The sequence below is a fragment of the Marmota flaviventris genome, chromosome 7 (genome assembly GCF_047511675.1).
Source record: "Marmota flaviventris isolate mMarFla1 chromosome 7, mMarFla1.hap1, whole genome shotgun sequence".
Lineage (NCBI taxonomy): Eukaryota > Metazoa > Chordata > Mammalia > Rodentia > Sciuridae > Marmota > Marmota flaviventris.
This window is the reverse complement of record NC_092504.1, coordinates 67,221,446-67,243,341: the sequence shown is the minus strand read 5'-3', so window position 1 is coordinate 67,243,341 and position 21,896 is coordinate 67,221,446. Positions and strand designations below refer to the sequence as shown.

General features: G+C 39.3%; 1 long non-coding RNA gene across 1 annotated transcript in view; it reads right to left on the bottom strand.

Moving 5' to 3' along the window:
- The window catches only part of LOC139706513 (uncharacterized), a 30,460-nt gene extending 10,481 nt beyond the window's left edge, over nucleotides 1-19,979 (bottom strand). The window contains exon 1 of the long non-coding RNA XR_011708137.1: nucleotides 19,851-19,979. This is a non-coding gene — a long non-coding RNA (uncharacterized lncRNA). The remainder of the gene's footprint in view (nucleotides 1-19,850) is intronic.
- Between the last annotated feature and the right edge of the window lie 1,917 nt (nucleotides 19,980-21,896).

Below are 21,896 nucleotides of genomic sequence, written 5' to 3'. Positions count from 1 at the left end.
CAATTAAATGATCAAAATAGTTAATGCACTAAAAGGGCTTTGGAGAGTGCCTGACACTCTAAGTATTCAATGAAAGTTAGCTCCATTACTTAGATCCTTGTTTTATCCTTATTGCCATAATAAGGATTTGTTTTCTCTCTCAATATTCCTTATCGGATGATAAGTGCAAATTAAGTCAGAGCCAGAAATAAAACCTCTCATGATTTGCACACTGGAAACCCCTCACCTTCCATATGGTGTTCTCTAGGTAGCTCTACTAAGGAACATAAAGTGCATCAGGTAAACAGCCACTATCAATATTCTCAAGTGAACCAAAAATGAGAAACATCACATTTTCTTAGTAGAGACAATCACCTGTGAAACAGGTCAGACATCTACTTCAAAAAGTTTTGAATAGGCACTAGACTTCTGAACTGTTACTTGATCTCAATCTGTTGGCCTTTGGATGTTTGCCATGACTAATTTTTATAAAAAGGATATGGTTCCAATCTAGAATGGATAGTCCCCTTCTGGGAAAAAAAAAAAAAAAAAAAAGTTAATGGTACCTTCCTCTCCTATCTGATGTCACTTAATGATATTCTCCCAAACAAAGCAAGGAGACAAACATAGCAAATACATTTCCTGGGGAAGAAGAGCTAAGCTAATGGAGTACCAGAGGGTAACAGTTGAGAATAATTATAGCAAGGCTATATCTCTTCCCCTTTCCCTTTTCCATGTGTTAATTCATTCACAAATCTTTTATAGATCCTTCTATGTGTTGGGCACTTTTGATTCTGGGAATACAACAAAGAATAAGGAAGGAGACGAGATCCCTGTGTTCCTGGAGCTCCCAGCCCAGCAGGGAAGGCAGGCAACACAAAATTAGACTGTTATATGGCACCTTCTTCCACAAGAACAGAAATACAAGATGACAAAGAAGCACATAGGAGTGGCACATCACCTAGGCCTGAGATCAAGCAGAGGCTTCTTAAAGCAGTGAACCCCAAGTGGAAACCCAAGGGCAGCAGTTTGGGTGTTCATTGCAAGGCAAGCATTTTTTAATTAGACTCCCACTTCTTTAAAATATCATACTGAAACACTAACAGGAAGGAATCAATGGAGAAAGATAGGTTAGTAACTCAGAAGAGCAAGAGGAAACCAATAAACTAAGTTTCCCAAAGCAGAGAAAGAGAAAATGTGCCGAGAACACAGAGATCAGCCTCTGAAGAGAGGGGTGAGAGGTTCTAACGAGTCTGGGGTGAGGAAGGGGAAGAAGACCAACCTGGAAGCCAGGATTTTCCAGCAACACCAGGGACACAGGAGGGGCTGCAGACCCTGAACAACTGAAAAGAGAAGGCCTCTCCTCTCCTGGGCCTCCTTTAAAAAGAAGGAGGCCTGGACACTCTGCATCTCTGATAGTGTGTCCTCTAATAACACCTTTCTGGGATTCTGTGCCAATGCATAAGTAATGAGGGATTTTAAAAAAAAAACCTCAATATATCCTGAAAAGCCTGAGAATTTTTAAAGAAACTACTAATGAATCATCTGACCTAAATATTACAAATGAAACTATAAAATGGGATAACTACCAATCATCTCATTTCCTGGTTGGGATGCAGAGAGATGTTCCCCTTACCCTGGGACACACAGCTTATCAGAGGCAGATCCTGAACACAAGTCCTGGCCCCTGACCTCCAGTCTGGAATGCAATTACACCATGTTTTTCATTTTTCTCCATTACATATTTCCAGAAATCATCTCACATTGATTATTTTCTCAAACGTGGATCACTGTTCTACTACACAATACCAAAGCAATATTATAAGAGGCTAAAATATTGTCCATCAACCACTTGGTTTTTCTAGCCCAGGTAATGTGCTGACCTGACAGCTGGGTTTGGTGTCATACATACCTACCCTAAAAGCTGGTCTTAGTGGCTCAGACACTGTTCCTAAGAAAAGAAAGCACAACTGGCTTTCTTGTCCCCTTAAACTCTTGGCTATCAGCATCAATGGATGAAGAAGGAATAGGAAGGAGGAAGGGAGAAGTTCTCAGGTGAGATCAAGAAAGAAGTCTGAAGAGCCTGGCACAGTGGTACATGACTGTAATCCTAGCATCTCTGGAGGCTGAGGCAGGAGGATCACAAGTTCAAAGCCAGACTCAGCAACTCAGCGAGACCCTGTCTCTAAATAAAATATTAAAAAGGGTTGGGGATGTGGCTCAGTGGTTAAGAGCCCCAGGATTCAATCCCTGGTATAAAAAATAAAAAAGGAAAAGAAGTCTGAATATTAAAAGGATAGTCAGCCACTGCCAGCTACAGAGAGGGGCATCCTTCCCAAACCTGGAGAGCAACCCCTCATGAGATGCCCATGTTCTAAGACAATGATTCTGTTCCTTCCTTGTTCCTCTTTACTTTAAACTTTCCAGGAGAAGGTTAATAAGTGCTCCTCCATCTTGCTCCCTAAGATAAGTCATCATGAGTAAAAGCTTCTCTCATACCTAGTTTCTAAGCAAAAGGAATAGGACAGGACCAGCACTGGCCAAATGGGAAAAAAATAAATAAATAAGTGGGAATAAGATTTCACTCTAATGCCAGGCAGTGGCATAGGCCTGTATTCCCAGTAACTTGGAAGCCAAGGCAGAAGGATTGCAAGTTCAAGGCCAGCCTCAGCAACTTAGCAAGGCCCATGGCAACTTAGTGAGAACAGTTTCAAAATTAAAAAAATAAAAAATAAAGGGCTGGGGATGTAGCTAAGTGGTAAGATGATTCTGAATTCAATCCCCAGTACTCCCCCCAAAAAATTCACTCTATTTCTTTACATGGCATCTATTTCCCCACTGTGATGGCACTCCACTTTGGGCATCCACAAAGCACTTACCTCTAATACTCTCATTTTCTCCTTCTTCTCCCAAAGGACAAATATTATAGACTAAATGTTCTCATCCCCCTGAAATCGTAACACCCAATATGATGGTGTTTTGGAGGTGGGACCTTTGAGAAGTAATTAGGTCATGAAGGTGAAGTTCTTGTGAATAGAATTGGTGCCCTTATAAGAGACACAAGAGAGCTTGCTTCTCTCTTTTCTCACCATGTGAGGATATGAAGAGATGGCTGTCTGCCAGCCAGGAAGACTTCCCTCACCAGACACCAGATCTGCTGGCACCTTGATCTTGAACTTCCCAAATAAAAATTCTTCCTCTTTCCATGTATTATATCCAAGCCAACCATTATGCAAAAGCAATATGATCAAAACTCTTTCATACATCAGTAGAGTAGAGGGAAGGAAGTCAGGGGAAAGAGGAGAAGGGAAGGACAGGTACTAGGGACTGAATTAGAACAGGATATATTCCATGCTTTTATAATTATGTCAAAATGGATTCTATTGTCATGTATAACTAAAAAGAACCAATAAAAAATTCAATCAAAAAAAACTTCTTTCACATGCATTTTTACCATATTTGGAATGAATAATTCTGTGTACAATTTTGGACCTAGACAGGTATGGTCCAAGCCCTGGCCTTATACTTGCTAGCTTTGTGACCATAGGCAAGTGTTTCAATTTCATTGGTAAAGGGAGATGTAAGGATATCTGCCTCATGTAGGTGTTATAAGTATTCAATGAGAAAATGTGTGTAAATGCTTAGAAGAGTGCCTGGCTCATGAGAAGCACTCAATAAATAGTAACTACACTTATTTCTGATTCTTACTACATGCCTGTAATACAGATGGGGTTTTAAATCACTATTTTATGGAGCAGTCATGTTACCTTCCCAGGTCACCAAGGAGATCTTGTCTCTCATTATTTCCACCCAAAGCCTCTGTTGTTATCCATTTTATCCTCCTCTAGTATTGAAGAATAATAATGATGACAACAATAATAATGATGATGACTAATATTATGCTATTAACGGAAGATGGGACACAGAAAAGTAAGTGATTTGGACAGAAACAGCAAGCAAATAAGTAGCATAATAAAAAGCCTTTACCTAATTAATCTGGGACCAAAATCCAGGCTGTAATTTACCACTCTGTAATGGATAGACGCTATTTCATTCATTCTCTCTATATACAACTCTTAGACCTGTTGTTTTCCACACACTATGCTAGGTTTGGAAACAATAAGATTTATAAAATCTTCCTCAACATCCTGTAATCTGCAATCTAGTGAAGACAAATCACTGTACAATCTAATGAATGTTGTCTTTGTGGCATAAAGAAGATGCCTCAGTACCACAGAGCTACTAACAGGGTCCAGTCGAGGAAGGCTTCATGCAGGGAGTTCCCTCTGAGAAAAGTCCTGCTCCAGATGGCGATGGAGAGGGAGAGAGTTCAGCCATCTGAACATCCTGGTCTGATGTACTGGGGCCAGTGAGAATTTCACTGTGGACAGATTAAAAGGAACATGCAGGAAGAACATTTAAAATGATAGTCAGGAAGTGCACTGAAGAGAACCTTATGTGCTAAACCAAGGAGTCTGAATTTAATCCTTGGGGAGGAGAGAGGAAAAACAGATTTTAAAACCTATGTCAGCCTTCCACCAAGTATGAGCACTACACTGTGATTCCATCGTTTTCAGTATGATAACCTTGGAAGATGATTGATCAGGCTAGGGACACATTTAGCTCAATTAACAAACAGTCATGATGATCTAAGAAAGAAATTTCCAAATACGATAGATCACTAGAACAGCCAGTGTTTTAAAGTACATTTTCTTGAGCCCCAAGACCAAATGAGTCAAAATCAACAAAAGTAGACGAGGACTCTGTGATTGTGTGTGTGTGTGTGTGTGTGTGTGTGTGTGTGTGTGTGTTCCTCCAGTGACTGAAGGTGAGACAGGTTTGGGAATCTGAAGAGAGACCAAGTGTAAGAGTCAAAATAGTAGCAGGGAGGATAAATAGACACTAGAAAATACACAATTCTAAATTAGAATCATCAGGACCTTGTGGGAATTAGAATGGATGCAAGATCATCTGGGTGAGTTCCAGAAGAGATAGGAAAGCTGCCTTTTGGAACCTGAAATAAGACAAGAAAGCTAGGCAATCAACGTGACTCTCCTAAATTATTACCTACACTCTAATGGCATACACTAAAAATGCACATCTATATAATGGAAAAAACTTTGTCCTGTCCTAACTATACTACTTCACCCACTCTTCTGTCCTTTTTCTCCCCTCTCCACTGTTATCCAAATCAGTGTGGCTCATAAAGACCAAGTCTTATCCCTGAAATATCACAATGGCCATTAAAACTTTATTTTTTTCCCCCAGGCCTGTCAATGATTTGAAAATTTACGAATTTGAATGACTGTATTGTCCCTCATAAATGAGCTACTTACTATTCCTGACCTATTTTTCCTCTCCAGGTCTCATTTGATCATTCCAAGCAGACCTCTCCATGTTCCTCCTTTGGCAAGCGGATGAAAAAGGTGGGATGGAAGTTATATTAAGAAAAAAGTAAGTGCCCTACAGTGCATATTGAAAGCTTTTCTGCGATAAAAAGACGGAACTTAGCCCAGGAAAGTCACAGTGTCAAGCTTAAATGCTTTCTCTACCCGTGTGCTTTAGGGGAAAAAGACACATAACCTAGAAAGCTGGTCAGGCAATTATATTACTGCCTGAGTTTTATGAGACAGTATCAGAGGGGAAGCACAATGAGGCTGTCAATCCACAAACTGCATAAAAAGAAAAAAAAGTTGTGTTTGCAGAGACGGGGACAAATAAAAGTTGGCGATGAAGAGGGCATTCCTTTAATTGCTTAACCTTTCCTTTCTACCGCGTCTATAATTGGAGCAAAATGTCCCCTCCAGTCGCCTGGAGGCACGTGGAGCTTAACAGGAGGATGAGCCGATCTCCAAGGGAGAAGTCAGGACTAGTCAGTAACGGGTGACATAAAGTGTATAACCCCTCAAATGATGTATTCCAGCCTTCCAGCAAGTCCAAAATGGCAGGTGGCAAAGCTCTGACCCCAAAAGAAAACAATTTGCACTGTTTGCACTTGTTGAAGAATTCATGGAAGAATGGTTACTTTTTCTTCATGCTTTGTGGGCACTAGTAGAGGTCACTGGGAATAGACATGTGCGAAAGGCAAGTTTGTGCCTGGGGGTCAGCTCAGTGCACTGGAACCTTGGGGACCCAGAGGCTGTGAATTCTAATTCTGGCTCTGCTGCTAATTTCCTGTGGGACCTTGAAAGGATGCACTTAATATCTTATCACTTCAATTTCCTTCTCAAGAGAGATGGACCTTAACCTTGTCAATGAATGATGATGAACTATGCATTTCATTCACATTTCCTGATCCACACATCACATGGGGTCAGTCCCAGAAGCAGTACATTAAAATGTTTTGAGGTACAATTAAACTATTTTTATTGATTTTATTATTTTTTAAAATACATGACAACAGTGGAATGCATTACAATTCTTATTACTCATATAGAGCACAATTTTTCATATCTCTATATATAAAGTATGTTCACACCAATTTATGCCATTATACATATACTTTTTTGCATTACAATTCTTAATAAAAAAAATTAAGATAGTAATATGAGGGGACACACATGTTTTACTTAAATCCAACTTTAAAGGAGATGCAATTTTTTCCAAAATAACAATCAAACATCAAATAATATGAAATGTCCGAGGGCTGGGATTGTGGCTCAGTGGTAAAGTACTTGCCCAGCATGTATAAGGCACTGGTTTCAATTCTCAGCACTGCATATAAATAACTGAGTAAAATAAAGCCCATCAACAACTAAAAATACATATAAGAAATTTTTTTAAATGAGATGAAATGTCAAAGCTCTCTGACAAAACATTAAGCACTGGTTAAATGCAAGGCTTTATCATTATTATTGCTAGTTTAAAATTTGTTTTCAGTGTGAGATCCTGAAGAGAAATGCTACTCCTATTCTCCAACTCTGACATTCATTTCTTACTTATTCAGTAGGTATTTAGTGCCTAAGTACTAAAAATACAAAAGTGAACTATAACCAGACCACACAAAAAAATAATAATAATAATGTGTGATTCGACTTTCAGGAGTTATCTAGAATAAGCAAATTCAGAGTGACAATACAGAATAGAAGCTACCTGGGGCTAAAGGAAGGGAGAAGGAAGAGTTTGGGCTTAATGTCAAGAGCTTCTGTTTCAGATGATTAAAAATATAGGCTATAAATATGTAGTTACACAACATTGTAAATGTACTTATTGCTGCTCAATTATACACTTAAAATGACTAAAATGTTAAATTTCATGTTACATATATTTTATCACAGTTTCCTTAAATGAATTGAAAAAAGAGTGAACTCAACATGTCCATCCTTCCTCTTGTCAAAGAGATGATCCCTACCTCGAAGTATGAAAACTCTGCCGATAGGGATTCCATTGCTCTCTGCTCCCAGGATGCGTCCTCAAGGTTCTTTATCATCTGCATGCTGACACTAAGAACCTACTTGATTTGGGGTTATTTCTCGAATATTGAGTATTATCAAATTTTCATTAGCTTGGATGTTCACTGAAGCCCTCTTCCCACAGCTGAGTAAATATTCTTCCAACAGGAAGCCTGACAGATGAATTGTCTCGGCTCTGAAATGTATTTTCACGTCAGAACTCAGACAAGTGTGACAGTTTCTTGCTCTAAGCTCCTCTTTTGAATGGTTTAGCATGACTCAAGGCTTTTCCACCTTCACCACCTCCAGAATATTCTTTCCTGAAGACAATTTACCATTAATAGAGACCATCTCCTTACAGGAGGTGGGGCAGTGGCTTGGCCTAGAAACAGGAAGTGGCCTGACTTGGAAAATCAAGCAGTACCCTCAAGGAAGCTGAATTCTCCTTCCAGTTCTGTTCCTAATTTAATGATAAGATCAAAGCCTACCCTTCCATACCTCTGTATATGCAAGGAGAGATTGCAATGCCGCCTAAAAAGCTCATGCCAATCCAATGGATAGACTTCTAAGGGATACATTATTTTTTAAAAATTAAGCAGAGCAAAATTATTTTGGCACTTTAGGAATTAAAGGTTGGGATCCAAGACCAATGTAATTTATGTTACTAGCATATTCAACCTCATCTTGAATGACATTTGAGCTGGGTACTTCAGATAGCCACTGTGAGAGCCCATCCTACACATCATAGGATGTTTAGCAACATCCTTGGTCTCTACACAGGAAGTGCAGTAGCATCAGTCCCCGAACGAAACATTGCCAAATATGCTCTGGGGAGCAAAAATGCTTTGCCCCCCCCAACCACAGCCCTAGGCCTTGCTTCTAGCTAACGCTGAATAACTACTTCTGTCAACACCACCATTCATTTCCTTCCTAATTCCTAAATGACCCCAGTTGTCTCACTCCTAGCTTTCAGAATGCCTTGTTTGCTCCAAAGATCTCCCCGCCCTGTACACCCCAAGCATGAAATATTCTGAAAAGTATATGACAGAGACTTGGTCCCTTAAAAGCTTGGTCGTTGCTGAAAACTTCAAGCAAGGATGGTGGAAATAAAAGTTGAGGTAGCCAGAAAGATGAGATTCAGATAAAATCAAAACTGACTGGAAACCTTCTCCAAAGCTCAAAATGAATCATACCAAAATCCTTTCAGAAAACTCAAAAATAAAAGAAAATACTGTGTAATCTTTTCAAAAACTATCACTGGCTTCACATTGCCATAACCCAAATTCAGTAAGAATGAAAGGCCAGAGAAATATTGCCTGTGTGTCAGATCCTATATTATAACTTTTGAGCTGTTCTAGCAAAAAAAAATAATAATAATAATTCCTTTCATAAACCATTCCTGACTCTGTGTGGCAAATTTGTCTAATTTCAGTCTAACTGGAAAGATTTTCCACACAATTTTTCCCTGACCCCCAATGCCAGCTTTGCGATCCTTGAGAGGCTAAAATGTGACTTAAAATATTGGAAAACTTGAGATTTCAGGAAACTGATGTAAACTGTTTGATATTTACCCCTCACTTAAAAATTTCCCAGACTTTCTAATGAGCTTTTTGGGTGTTTCTTCCAATCAATTGCCAAGGTAAACATGGCTACTTTTGAGAGAAGAAAAGAAAGCTATTTCTATAATTCTGGGTGCTTTTTACCCCTGCCTTTGGATTAGGCCTGCAAATGGGGGAAAACCCCCATTTCAGGTGAGACAAATACCCTAATCATGACAGAGGAAGCACATTTTTTTTTTATGAATTAACAACTCCATAAGCTCTTTTAATTGAGTAAGTATCCATTGTGTTTTGCAAGGTAAGAGGTGGGCAGACAAAAGTCTAGGGGCTGAAATTTCAATTCTTCGGTCTCAACTACCTATCACAAGGCATTAGCGAACAGGAGCTGAAACCGTGTGCTTAAACCCAGACATGTATTGTTAAATGTGACATGCTCAATTTATCATTCGTTATGAAGTGAAAACGGATGAATACACATTCAATTTAGTTCAGCTGCTTTCTTCATTTATCACACTCTTTCATCATCCATCATTTTCCCCCACCCTTTTGATTTGAACAAATAACACACTTTCATAAGTTTAATCTAATTAATCATAATTGTAAGGTAATGTTCTCTTAATGAACCATACATCTGATTTTATAAAATTTGTTGCAATTTTAATAAAATGTGTTCCAGATAGAATCTACAAATGTTCCCTTTGAAGCCCAGCCACCTAATCATTTCTCTTCCTAATCTACGTTTCTCAGCCCAGGGTGGAACTGGACACACACACACTCACACACACACACACAAGCACCCGCCTCTTTCTAGGGCTGATGAAGATATAACAATACTGAGAGCCATGGAGCGTGTGGGTCGTCTGTGGAACAACTGTTTCAGTAAATTGCAAAGTGTTCATCATTTCACGAGGTGAGGTAGGAAGTTAGGAAAATTAATTGAAGGAAGCAGAAAAAAGTGATGAGGACTGGGAAGGCGTCCTCCTCTGCTCTTATTATGAATATGAAGTGAGGCCTTCATGGTAACTGCAAAGATCAAGACAGAACTGTCCAGAAGGTGCTGTCCCATGTGGGTAGTAAATGACAGTACAAACACCGAAATCTCTCTTTCTAATAAAACTCAAACAAGAAGCTCGTAGGAGAGATGATAGACTAACTACTGTTAAAATGACATATGACTCCCAGTATCTGAGCAGCAAAGAGGGTCAAGATGAGCCTCAGCCTGAGCCTGCATGGGCTTTGGTATAGGTGACAAAGAGCATCAGAGAAGCCTCAATGCCAGAAAAAAACATGAAAGCCTTTTCCTTTGAATCTCTCACTTTAAAAATGAGGAGACTAAAGCCAGGAGAGATTAAAGGTCCCAGTTAGGTGACATTAGAATCAAGAGTGGGAGCCACGCCCACTGGCTGGCATTCAAGTGGTTTCCCATCTGGTGTGACGTTCCCTTCCCGGTCACAGAACTCATAGGCATGTTCCCAGCCGGGTGTTGTAGCACACACCTGTAATCCCAGTGGCTCAGGAGGCTGAAGCAGGAGGATCGAAAGTTCAGTGCCAGCCTCAGCAACTGCAAGGTGCTAAGCAACTCACTAAATAAAATACAAAATAGGGCTGGGGGTGTGGCTCAGTGGTCGAGTGCCCCTGAGTTCAATCCCCAGTGCCAAAAAAAAAAAAAGAAAAAGAAAAGAAAAGCCATGTTCCCTACTGAGGAACACTTGCTTTTCATTTTGTATGGGGAAAAATGTGGCATATTTTAGGATGAAAACTAGAATCTCTTTAGGGCCTGGACCACAGTATATTAATATAAAGAAGTAATCATATGGCATCATATGTCACAATGACACTATCAGAAGGGGACAAACTCCAGTTGCAGCACTAGGATTTCCTGCGTATTGAAAGCTTTTTTTTTTTTTTTTTGGACGGACTGGCTGCTCTTTACAATCTCTCTCCTGGGTATGGGTCCGCTTCTCCTTTGCAATCTCATTAGTGACACTGGTACCATTTGCCCTAGCTCTCTCCTTGTGTTCCTGACATCCTCTGGCCAGGACTTTCCTTCAATGCCCTTTCTTCAAGAGATGGCAAGAAGATGGCCAAAATGAATCACCAACATAAATATAAAGAATGGGGCCTATTATTCATTTCCTCCCTCGCTTTATGGCTTAAGGGCTAACATCATCCAATAGTCCTGATATCCATTTTGGCAAAATGCTTCTCTAGCTTAACACTGATTACAAATTTCATTCATTATCTGCTTTAGAGTAGAACTCATTAGAGATCAATGCACAAGAAATGATTGCCCATTCACCAACAAAAACGCATAGACCAGGTTAATTCCTTTTTAAATAAAAAAACTGCTGATACTATTTCCCTCATACACTGCTAGAAGTATAAATGGCGTGGAGGCAACTGAGTCATACCCATCAGAGGCTTCCAAATTCTTCAGACCAGCCATTCCAACAATTTGTTCAAAGTTAATATTACTGTTTGAGAGTTTGGAAATAAAATATTGTTGGTTATTTAAAAAGATATTATAGAATAATGCTAAAGATACAAAGAAATATTCACAATATATTAGGTTTAAAAGGTAGGCTAGAAAACAATATTTCAGTATTATCTCATTTGAAAAATCTGTATGAATATATTGCTTTCATACATAAATTGGATAAATAATACACTAAAATGTTAACTCTATCTTCATGTTTAAGAATTATGGAAATCAGGCTGGGGATATAGCTCAATTGGTAGAGTGCATGCACAAAGGCCTGGGTTCAAGCCCCAGCACCACAAAAAGAAAAAAAAGAATTATATAAATCATAATTTTTTAACCAACTGTGTAAGTTGGAATTATCCATTTAATTTCTCTATGAAAGCTAGGCTTGGTCTGTGTTGTTTTTTGCTATTTTTGTAGTGCTTTGCATGTACCTAAAGAACAGTAATAGCTCAACATACCCTCTAAATGAGTGAATGAAAGTGATTTTTTTATTTTCTTTACTCTCAGTATATTTTTTCAATTTCTTATAGTGAGTGCATATTCCTTTACAATGAGAAAAGAAGCAATAAATATATTTTTACAGATATTAGTGCATTGAAAAGTCTTAACTTGGGCTGGGGTTGTGGCTCAGCAGTAGAGCTCTTGCCTAGCACATGCAAGGCCTCAATCCTCAGCATCACATGAAAATAAATAGATAAAATAATGGTATAAAAAAAAAAGAAAGAAAGAAAAGTCTTAACTTTGAAATACTTTCCTAAGAAATAGTTACAACTAATGTCCTCTGGAAACGAGAAAACTTCATTCATCTGGGAAGTCAGTGGAAATTAGATGAGAGACTTACATAATGTAAATCAGATATCAGTACTGATAAGCATGCTTGCAGGTATCTTTCTCTCAATCAATAGTTAATTGAACAGCTACTATGTACCAAGCATTCTAAAGTTCCTTGAGGTGGAGGGAGGAGATGAATACAGTGAGAATAGAGTGAAAAAAAAGAGCCTCCCTGCCTCCAAGGAAATCACAAATTTTATTGGAAAAACAACCCATAAGCATGTAATTCCATATAAAACAGAAGGAAATGTGATACAAGAGAGCTGTGAGTTAAATGCTATAAATGCAAAGAAAGGAAGAATTAAATGCAGTTGAGGTGGCGGGGGAGGTCAGAGGAGGCTTCAAAGAGGGGCTGACACCCTTAAAAGATCCATAGTTGAATTTTGATAGATGGAGAAGAGGGAGGTCTTTTCTACATTTAACCTTGAATTAGAATAAAACTAATTCCCTATAGCCTGGCATTTAATCACTGCAGAATCAAAAGGCCAAGTAGACCCACTAAACATTCAGGGACAGATTTTTTTCTAACCCAGAGGGCATGCAGCAGCAACAACAAATTACAAACTTTGCCCCAGAGTCGGATGCTTGTCCAGGCCTCCCCTGCCCAGCCTGCAGAGGGGCAGTGACAGGCTGTGGGCATGCAATTTACTTTTTTCCAAAGTGTTTACACCACCTGACTGGCATATCTTTACGTGTTTATTTGCTTATCGTCTATTTTTCCCCGACTAGAATGCAAGTTCCAAAAAGATAGGGATCTTTGTCTATTTTGTTCACCTCTGTCTTCCTAGCACCTAAAACAGTTCCTAGGATACAGTAAGTGTTCACTAAATATCTGTTCAATAAATGAACATGCTGCAGTGAAGGCAGCACATGCAAGGTATTCTGTCCTCTGGAGAAACATCATCATCCCTACCACATCCAGCTAAGACCAAGAATCCAGGACATGTGACCCCTGCAAGCATGTGGATTTGGACCAACAGATTCAAAACTCTCCATAGGGTGGAACTTTCAAATGTTCCCAGGCTCATTACCCTAAAAAAGACCTTGGAAAGCCTCGCTCAAATTCTTCAGAAAGTCCATCAAATTCCTTTCTTCACTCATTCCTCCATGCTTTCATTTAATAAACATTTACTGATCTTTGTCCTACTTAAAATACTGTTGTATAATAAAGAACTTCTCCTTGTTTTGGGTTCCTGGCGGGGAGCTCCTAAACCCTGGCAATTTCCCAAGGATAGATGTGTCTCTGTTACTCATGGTGCGTCTCAGCATCACATTTGAGTTTATGTTAAGGAGACAAAAAAAAAAAATTCATAGATAGACGATATGAATATTTACATAAAACAAAGCCTATCTTCTTCTGTGTGCCCCTAATTTTTATGAATTCATCCTTTTTGTGAATAAGCTATATTTCTTCTGAAGGGCCTATAGAAGAACTTCGACCTCAGAATCAGTTAAGATTCCAAATCAGTACGATTCCAAATAGAAGAAAGGACTCAGGAGTAACCTTTAAGCTAACAATTATACTCTGGGTTCTTCATCATAATCCAAAGAAGCTACTGGCAGATAGATGTGAGGAGACATAGCTTCCAAGAAATTATTAGGAGAAAATAAAGGAATCTTTTTTTTTTTTTTCATTCTTTACAAATAACTAGTTTCCAAAAGAGAGGACACAGTGGTAAAGTTAAAAGGCTAAGATTTTTGTCTACCAAGTAACACAGAGCTGTGCAGGAAACAGGGACCAACCAGTTATGTGGAAAGGCTGGGAGCCCAGCCCACCCAGAGACGGGGATTGAAGTATCAGTCACATGTTGACATCCACAGTCAACCAACGATGGATCAAGAATATTTGGGGAGAAAAGGATACTTGCAGAAAAATAGTTACATCTAAACTGAACATGTAGAGACTTCTTATCATTACTCCCTTAATAATATAAAGAACAGCTATTTACATAGGATTTAAATTGTCCTGGGTATTATAAGAACCCAGAGATGATCTAATGGATACAGGAGGATTACACAGGTTATATACAAATACACCACCATTTTGCATTAAGGACAAAGGCTTCCATAGATTTTGATATCCTGGGATCCCTAAGGGTCCAATTATCCTTATGAAAATTTGTAATTTTTTTTCATCACTAATGAGATCATCCCGAGCCGGAATCATTCCCTTCACATCACCATTGCAAGGCCAAACATAGACTGATGTTGAAGAAAGAAAAAGAAAGGGAAAACCTAAACCCCAAGGCTTCTCCTCCAACCTCAGCACATTTGTTGGAATCAAGGGCTGCACCTGCCCCTTTCCACACCACTCCCCAGAATCACCTTCTCATCCTAGTTGGAGGTACTAAGCTCCTAGAAGACTTTGCTGGGTCTGGATTTTCCTCTGAAGTATAAATGAATCTTCAGTGTTCTTCTGTGTATCCAAGAACACATTGTCTACTCCTATCTTTGCTGCCTTTTCCTACCAGAAATGAATGATGAAAGAACTGCTAAGGATCATGGTCATCAACAGGAGATTGCCACACAGCTACCCAGCTGGAAAGTTCTGAAGCTCTGGCTATACAGCTAAAAATTGTTGTCCCAGCTCAGACTTGATGTCAACAGTGGCAATAATAGAAGTTCAGTGGAATAAACTAAGGTGAATTGTTTCTCCGGCTTTAACCTCAACAGTATTCCCAACACAGTGGCAGTAATTCCAGGAATTTCCTAATTTATTAGTGTCCATCTTTGTGAGTCCCATCCAGAGAGATCAGGTTGGGGAAAATAAAGAGGATGCAGGGACCTTCCCCAGGACTCCCAACTTCTCATAACAGGCTCACCTGGTTTGCCCTTCCCTCCACTCTGCTCACCCTGAAAAAAATGAGAACTTAATCCATCCCCACTCTCAAGGAGGGCTAAGTGGAAGATAACAGCCAATATTATATCCATATTTGCATCATGAGTTTTATTGGATTTGAGTTTTCCATAGCTGCACTAGAAGAGACTCTCTCACCAGTTTTGTGGGTCTTAAGAGATGGCATAGGTACCATTTTGCCAACATAGACCTTAGCAGGTACAACGCAGGCCTTGGACAAGAGATGGTAGTAGTGACAACCCAAGCATGGAGCATTGTCACCTGTTACACCTGCAGGAGGTCTCAGCTCCCCCCACCCCCAGCACTTCTCTCACCTCTTCCAGGTCTTCCTTTGTATCCCACTATATCACCATTCTTGTTGGAACTTTTGTCCTAGGCAAGCAGCAAGGCCACCCCCCATTTCCACTACACCCAAAACGGGAACACTCAGGAAGGGGTCCCTTGTTTCATTTATAGACGTTCAATAAGAAGAGATATGTTTCTGAACACACTTTTCTCACACAATCACCATAATTCATGGTCACTAGTTACTCTTCATTGTATGCTTTAGTAAAGTGCATTACTTACATGTGAAACATTGGCAATTTCATATGATTCAACCTGGTATTTTAGTATATTTTGTGGTTTAAGCAATGGAGTATGAATAATATTGTCTACATAGGTTCAAATAACTGACTTACAAATGATTTTCTGACAATATTTCTATACTACCTCATAAGACACTTCAGTGCAACTATGATGTTTCATTCATCTTTGTATCTCTTACAAACTTACAATAATACCTTACACACTGGGCTACTCAGCAAATGTCTATTGAATGAAATGAGAATGTGGTTATTTATACCTATGCCTTGTTCCTCAAAAGATACAAAGCCTTAGCCTCAAGAATAGAACTCATTCTAAGAAGGACTAATTATACGCCAAAATTGTACTCAATTATTTTCAAAAGAAATTTAAAAGGGAGAGATTGACCTGGGACCAAACCATTTAGAAAGATTTTAATCATAACTACGTCAAAATTCCAAGGTACCTGACCTACACAGGATGACCTATCACTACTTTCTTAAGTGTTCCATGCTTCAGGATGATCAAACCAGGCTAAGATTCCCTTGTCTGTTCCTCTAGAGAAGGGACCAATCTGGACCAACTCCCAGATCCAAGAACTGGAAGACAAAAGTGAAAAGTATTATTCACTCAGACTGAATTAACTCGGAGAGAATTTACAAAAAGTCAAAAGACCAGTGGATGGATTCAAGGATACATGGACAGAGGAAAGAATGGATGAGTGGATGGGTGGATAAAGACAATTAGGTGAGGAATATGTTCCTGTGAGGAGGAAAACAAAGAACAGAAAAGAAACAATGCAGCCTGGCGCTGTGGTACACTACTGTAACCCCAGCAGCTCCAGAGGCTGAGACAGGAGGATCACAAGTTCAAAGCCAGCCTCTGCAAAAGCAAGGTGTTAAGCAACTCAGTGAGACCCTGTCTCTAAATAAAATACAAAATAAGGCTGGGGATATGGCTCAATGGTCAAGTGCCCCATACTCCTCCCCACCACAAAAAAAATAAAAAAAAGAAAGAAAGAATGCATGTCTCTTACTCTCTACATATACATTGGAGTTTGTCTCCAATCTTTACAGTTTTCTTTTAAAAATAATATGTAGTGTCCATGTGTCTGGACAATGAATTTATTTTAAGGCATTTCTACCTTGGCAAAGTCCATTTCTGCTGAACACACTCCTGCTAAGAAATAGGTTCAACCCTGATGATTACTAAATAAGAACATAATTAATTATTTCTTCAACTGAATAGTCCTGAATTCTACCACAAATCAATCAGTTCTTCTAGCCTAAGAAGCTCTGACTCTATTTTAGCTCAATGAAAACAAAATCAATGAAGGCCAATTATAGCCCATCTCGTTAGAGTATGCAAATGGTATGCCATACAAATGTGTAGCTATTGCCTCCAGAGCCGAAAAGGAGGATGGAGGAGCTAAATGCAGACTGCTACTGGCCCCTAGCTGCTCCAGCTGTGTGGTATGGCCATAGCTGGAGTCTCCAAGCAGGGGCCAAGGCAGGATTCCTCCCTCTCTCCCTCCCTCCCTTCCTTCCTTCCCGTCTTTGGTTCATCCAGGTGCTAGGGCAAGTCTAAGGGCAGTTATCTAACGTTCAGGGGTATTGATCTATAGTCTAGTACAAGAAGACTCTATATCTAAAAGCTATTTCTTAATGATTCATAAGCCTACAACCTGACACATGATACCAACAATTTCTAAGCAAGGAAAATGTATGTCACAAAAAGCAAGGCAAGCCTTAGGGACAGACACAGGGGTGATATTCAAGGAACACTGAAGGATGTAAACTACAGCTCACCTTCCCCAATTCATATTTCCTAACACCCCTTCAATCCATGTTCCCTGACCACAGGATCGAAATTTCTACCGCTCTACCACTTCTAGCAGTTGAAGCACTGCAGCTCTAGAGAGCCCTTACTGTGATGCAAAGACATCAATCAGATGGAAAGAGTAGGTCACTAAGCTACTAGTTTCCAAACTTCAGGTATTGCCACACCACATCCCCACTTTTTTCCACATCAGAATGCCAACTATGATGTTAATTAATTCCCCTTTTTCATTGAGTCTGAAATGCTCTTATGTTGACCTTTCTTGATTGAACCACAATGTCAACTAAAGACAACACACACCCTAATCACACTGCCAAACCTGGCTCTTGGGCATTGTAGGAAAGCATCATTTGCATGACTCATCACAATTCCAGAGAGCTTTAAATATCTGGGAAAATGTAAATCTTCAGAATCTGTGTAATAAAGCACTATTTTCCTCTTTAAATTTATATTAATTCATATTATATTATATGTTTTAGTCAGGTTTTTTTTTTTTTTTTCCTGCTGTGACTAAAGGACCCAACCAGCACAACTGTGGAGGAAGTTTATTTGAGGGCTCAAGGTGTCAGAGGTCTTAGCTCCATTCCTCAGGGCTCAAAGTGAAGCTAAACGTCATGGCAGGAGAGTATGGCAGAGGGAAGCAGCTCATATCATGGTGATCAGAAGCAGAGAGAGAGACTCCACTCTCCAGACACAAAATATATACCCCATAGCCACACCCCCAATGAACCACTTCCTTCAGCCACACCCCACCTGCCTCCAGTTACCACTCAGTTAATCCCCTCAGGGGATTAATTCACTGATTGGGTTAAGACTCTCACAACCCAGTCATTTCTCATCTGAACCTTCTTGCATTTCTTCACATGTGAACTTTTGGGAGACACCTCAGATCCAAACCATTACATATATTTATATATTATGTATATGTAAGTATATTTGTATATTATATTTAATGCCAAAAAATGCCTAAGAAATAATTCTAGTTCCCAAGGTTTTGAGCCTGAAGCACTTGATTTATTAAAAAGAGAGAATTCGCAGTTATAGAAGATTTAAAGCATACTAGCACCAGAAAAGAAACTTTCTTCTCAACTGAATCAGAAAGACTTGGGAAGAAATTGAGAGGGGAATAATTTTCACTCTGCCTGATTCAATGCTAAGTAATACCATGTTTGTTTGCCACCTAAAACACTCTCTCCATACCAGTAGCCCCACAGCACCCCTCAATGAGTAAGATATACTGAAATCATCTCAGAGAAAGCAATCTGGGGAAAATGTCAGTGAGCCAGCAGGCAGTAGAATTGTCCCAGGCATGTGGGAAAGAGTGCTTCTGGGGTGTGGAAAGGGGAGATAATGAAAGAGCAATTGGGAGGAATAAGAAACAAAACTTGCCACTTAACAATTTGGCATGATACCAGAATTACCATTGAAATGGGCACCTATGTACCATTGACTCTTTTTTCTTATTGGAGCATTATAATCATACATAACAGGGAAGTTTATTGTGCCATATTTGTACATGCACATAATATAATTTGATCAATCTGTTTTTTGTGGGAATGTTGCTTTTCTACTGAGTCAAGATACAGAGAGTTCTACAACAATTCAGGAAAACAGTGTACATATAATGGCCCTGGAATACGCTAAGGATTTGTGAGAAAACTAACCCTCAGTTCTGGTACTTAATCACTGTACCTTTTAGGTCTAATTCTCCTTAACACCAATATTTACCAACTCCCTCATGCTCCTCTCTGCAAAACAGGAGGAACATTTAACAAGAATGATTTTCACAATAATCGTTCTTACACATGAGCCACTTCTTTTAACTAGATGATATGGCTACCTGGGCAGAGATCCCTTAAGATGCAAGCCATGTCCTAAGGCAGCATGACCTGGAAGTTGGTACCCCAACCAAAATGACAAAGGAATTGGAGTCCTTAACTCTAAATCCTGGCCTTTGAACTTTCTCATATATTTTTTTGTTCCATTTGTCATTTTGTGGTTCTTTTCTTGAATCTAATCACCTCTTTTAATATATAAAAACCAAAACTGGTAATTCCATTCTAAATGCTGGTTGATCAATGCCAAGTATTAGAACATGTACTGTTGCCCTCTTCATGTCACACTCCTGTTAATACAACTCTCACTCATGTTCCCTTTTTTAAATAATAGCATTATCCATTGCTGACTCATATTCAATTTATGGTTCACAATACTTCAGCCAATTCTTTTAGTACCGTGGATGCAAATCATAAGGACCTGCACATTTAGATGTGAATCTCACTTATTTAAATTATCTCCCTCCATGTCTTCTTTTTCCCTTTTCATTCTCCTAAAATATGCATTACCTATTTCCTGAGTGCCATTCACTTGATCCTGGAGAAAAGTTTTTTGAAGAGACATCGACCGCCCTGTGACCTTTTGATGTCATCAGAAGTCTCCTTCTTTCCTACTTAATTAAAGGACAACACTCTGCTCTAGTCTTCTCTTGCTCCTGATACAGTGGGGGAAAAAAGAAGAAGAATGTTCTATTTTGCTTTTGAAAGTTGCATCTCATTTCCTGCTTTAGTAATTCTGACCTTCCTTTTCTGAACCTTTCTACAGGTATTTGTCCTTGAAGTTTCCGCTTTCTCTAGACTTTGCTCTATTTCAGATGCTCATGTGGTGCTTTGAGAAATCGATTAGATTTTTTTCCATCTTCCCAACTTTGTTAGGTATGTGTGTGAAACTGTTCTCCCCTTTGCCCTTGACAGTTAGGATAATGCACTTTGAGAAGTCTAATCTCTCGCTTAAGCAATTAATTGACAAGGAGATGAAAGAAAGATGCCCCAACGATCAGAAATGATATCAAGAAAACATATCATAATGAATGTACCAATTTGCTGGGGGTATTGGTGATGGGGGTGCTATTCATGTGTGGGTGCAGAGGATACATGGGAAGTTGATGCACCTTCCTCTTGCTTCCACTATGAATCTAAAACTGCTCTAAAAACATAAAGTCTATTATGACAATTTTTTAAAAAAGTCATGTTGTTGGGACCTTTTCTTCAACACTGAAGAATATATGATGACTTTTATTTGGAATATTTCTCCTTTAAATCTTCAGTGCTTTCCTTTACTAAAATGTCTCAGAGGAGGATATTCTACATTATTTCCATTTACCCAATTGAGAATGTGTGCTTGCCAAGCCTTTTTCTGCTCTTAAACTGAATTCCTCTACTTGCTTCCTGAGCCCATTTCTCCCTATAATGTCCACAGCAGGGTAAGAGTGAACACTACATTGCACTATTCTTCAGACACACCCACTGCCAACATTCTAGGACAAACCATCCAGATAACAACAGTGGTTCCCAGTTGTTGACCTGCTTCTATCCTTACCCCACCTGCAATCTACACAGTAACAGAAAGATCCTTTAAAATATAAATTAGAGCATGTTGTTCCTTTGTTTTTCATGCTCTATCAGCTTCCCATCACACCATAACTAATGCCCAAACTACTTATCTTGGCCTAACAAGGACTTCTGCCCTCCAAACCTAAGCACACTCCTCCTGCTTTTGCTGTCATGGACTGTGCTCATTTTGGTACCAAGGCCTTTGCACTTGCTGTCCCAGCCTGGAATATCTTCCTCTTCACATCGTTGTTTGCTTAAATGTCAGTCCTCATTACCTGCTTTTTTTTTCTTCATTCCAATGACCAAAGTCACACATCACATTCATTGCACATGGATGCATTTGTTTAAAAAATCTCTCTACCAGGATGTAAGTTCTGTGCAGACAGGGATTGTGTCTGTTTTGTTTTCTCCTGTGTTTCCAGCAACTGAAACGATTGCCAGGATACAGAAAGTGCTCAGAAATAATTTTTGGAATGGTTAGTGATGAAACAATCTCTGGTCTTTTTACCTAGTAAATCCTCACATTTCTTCAGACACACAAATACACTCTGTGATGAAAACAGATGACTTGGGACTCAGGTCTTTCTCCTCATACAAAAGAAAGTACTTGACTTAATAATAAGAAAGCAGTCTGGAAGTTTCTATCTTAAAATACAATGCTAGGTCACTCGTTGCAAGCTCAATGGGAAAAAAATAATTTGCAGCTTATCATTTGCAGAATACATTTTTTTTCTGCCCACTGGTCTTTGCAAGGATCCAAAAGGACAGCACTGATCCTGGTTCAGGAGAAGTGAGAAACATTAATGAATTAGTCATTCTGGGTTGAGTGGTAGAATCTAGGTGAACATGAGAAGTATGATGAGGACCAGAAAAGAAGGCTAGAGGTAGGAAGCTACCAAGAGAAGATGGTCCTTCTGTGTGTCCAAAGTTCTATCTTCAGGGAATGAAAAGCTCAAATTATAATCACTGTGTAAACCTCATTTGAAATAAGTACTGGTCTGG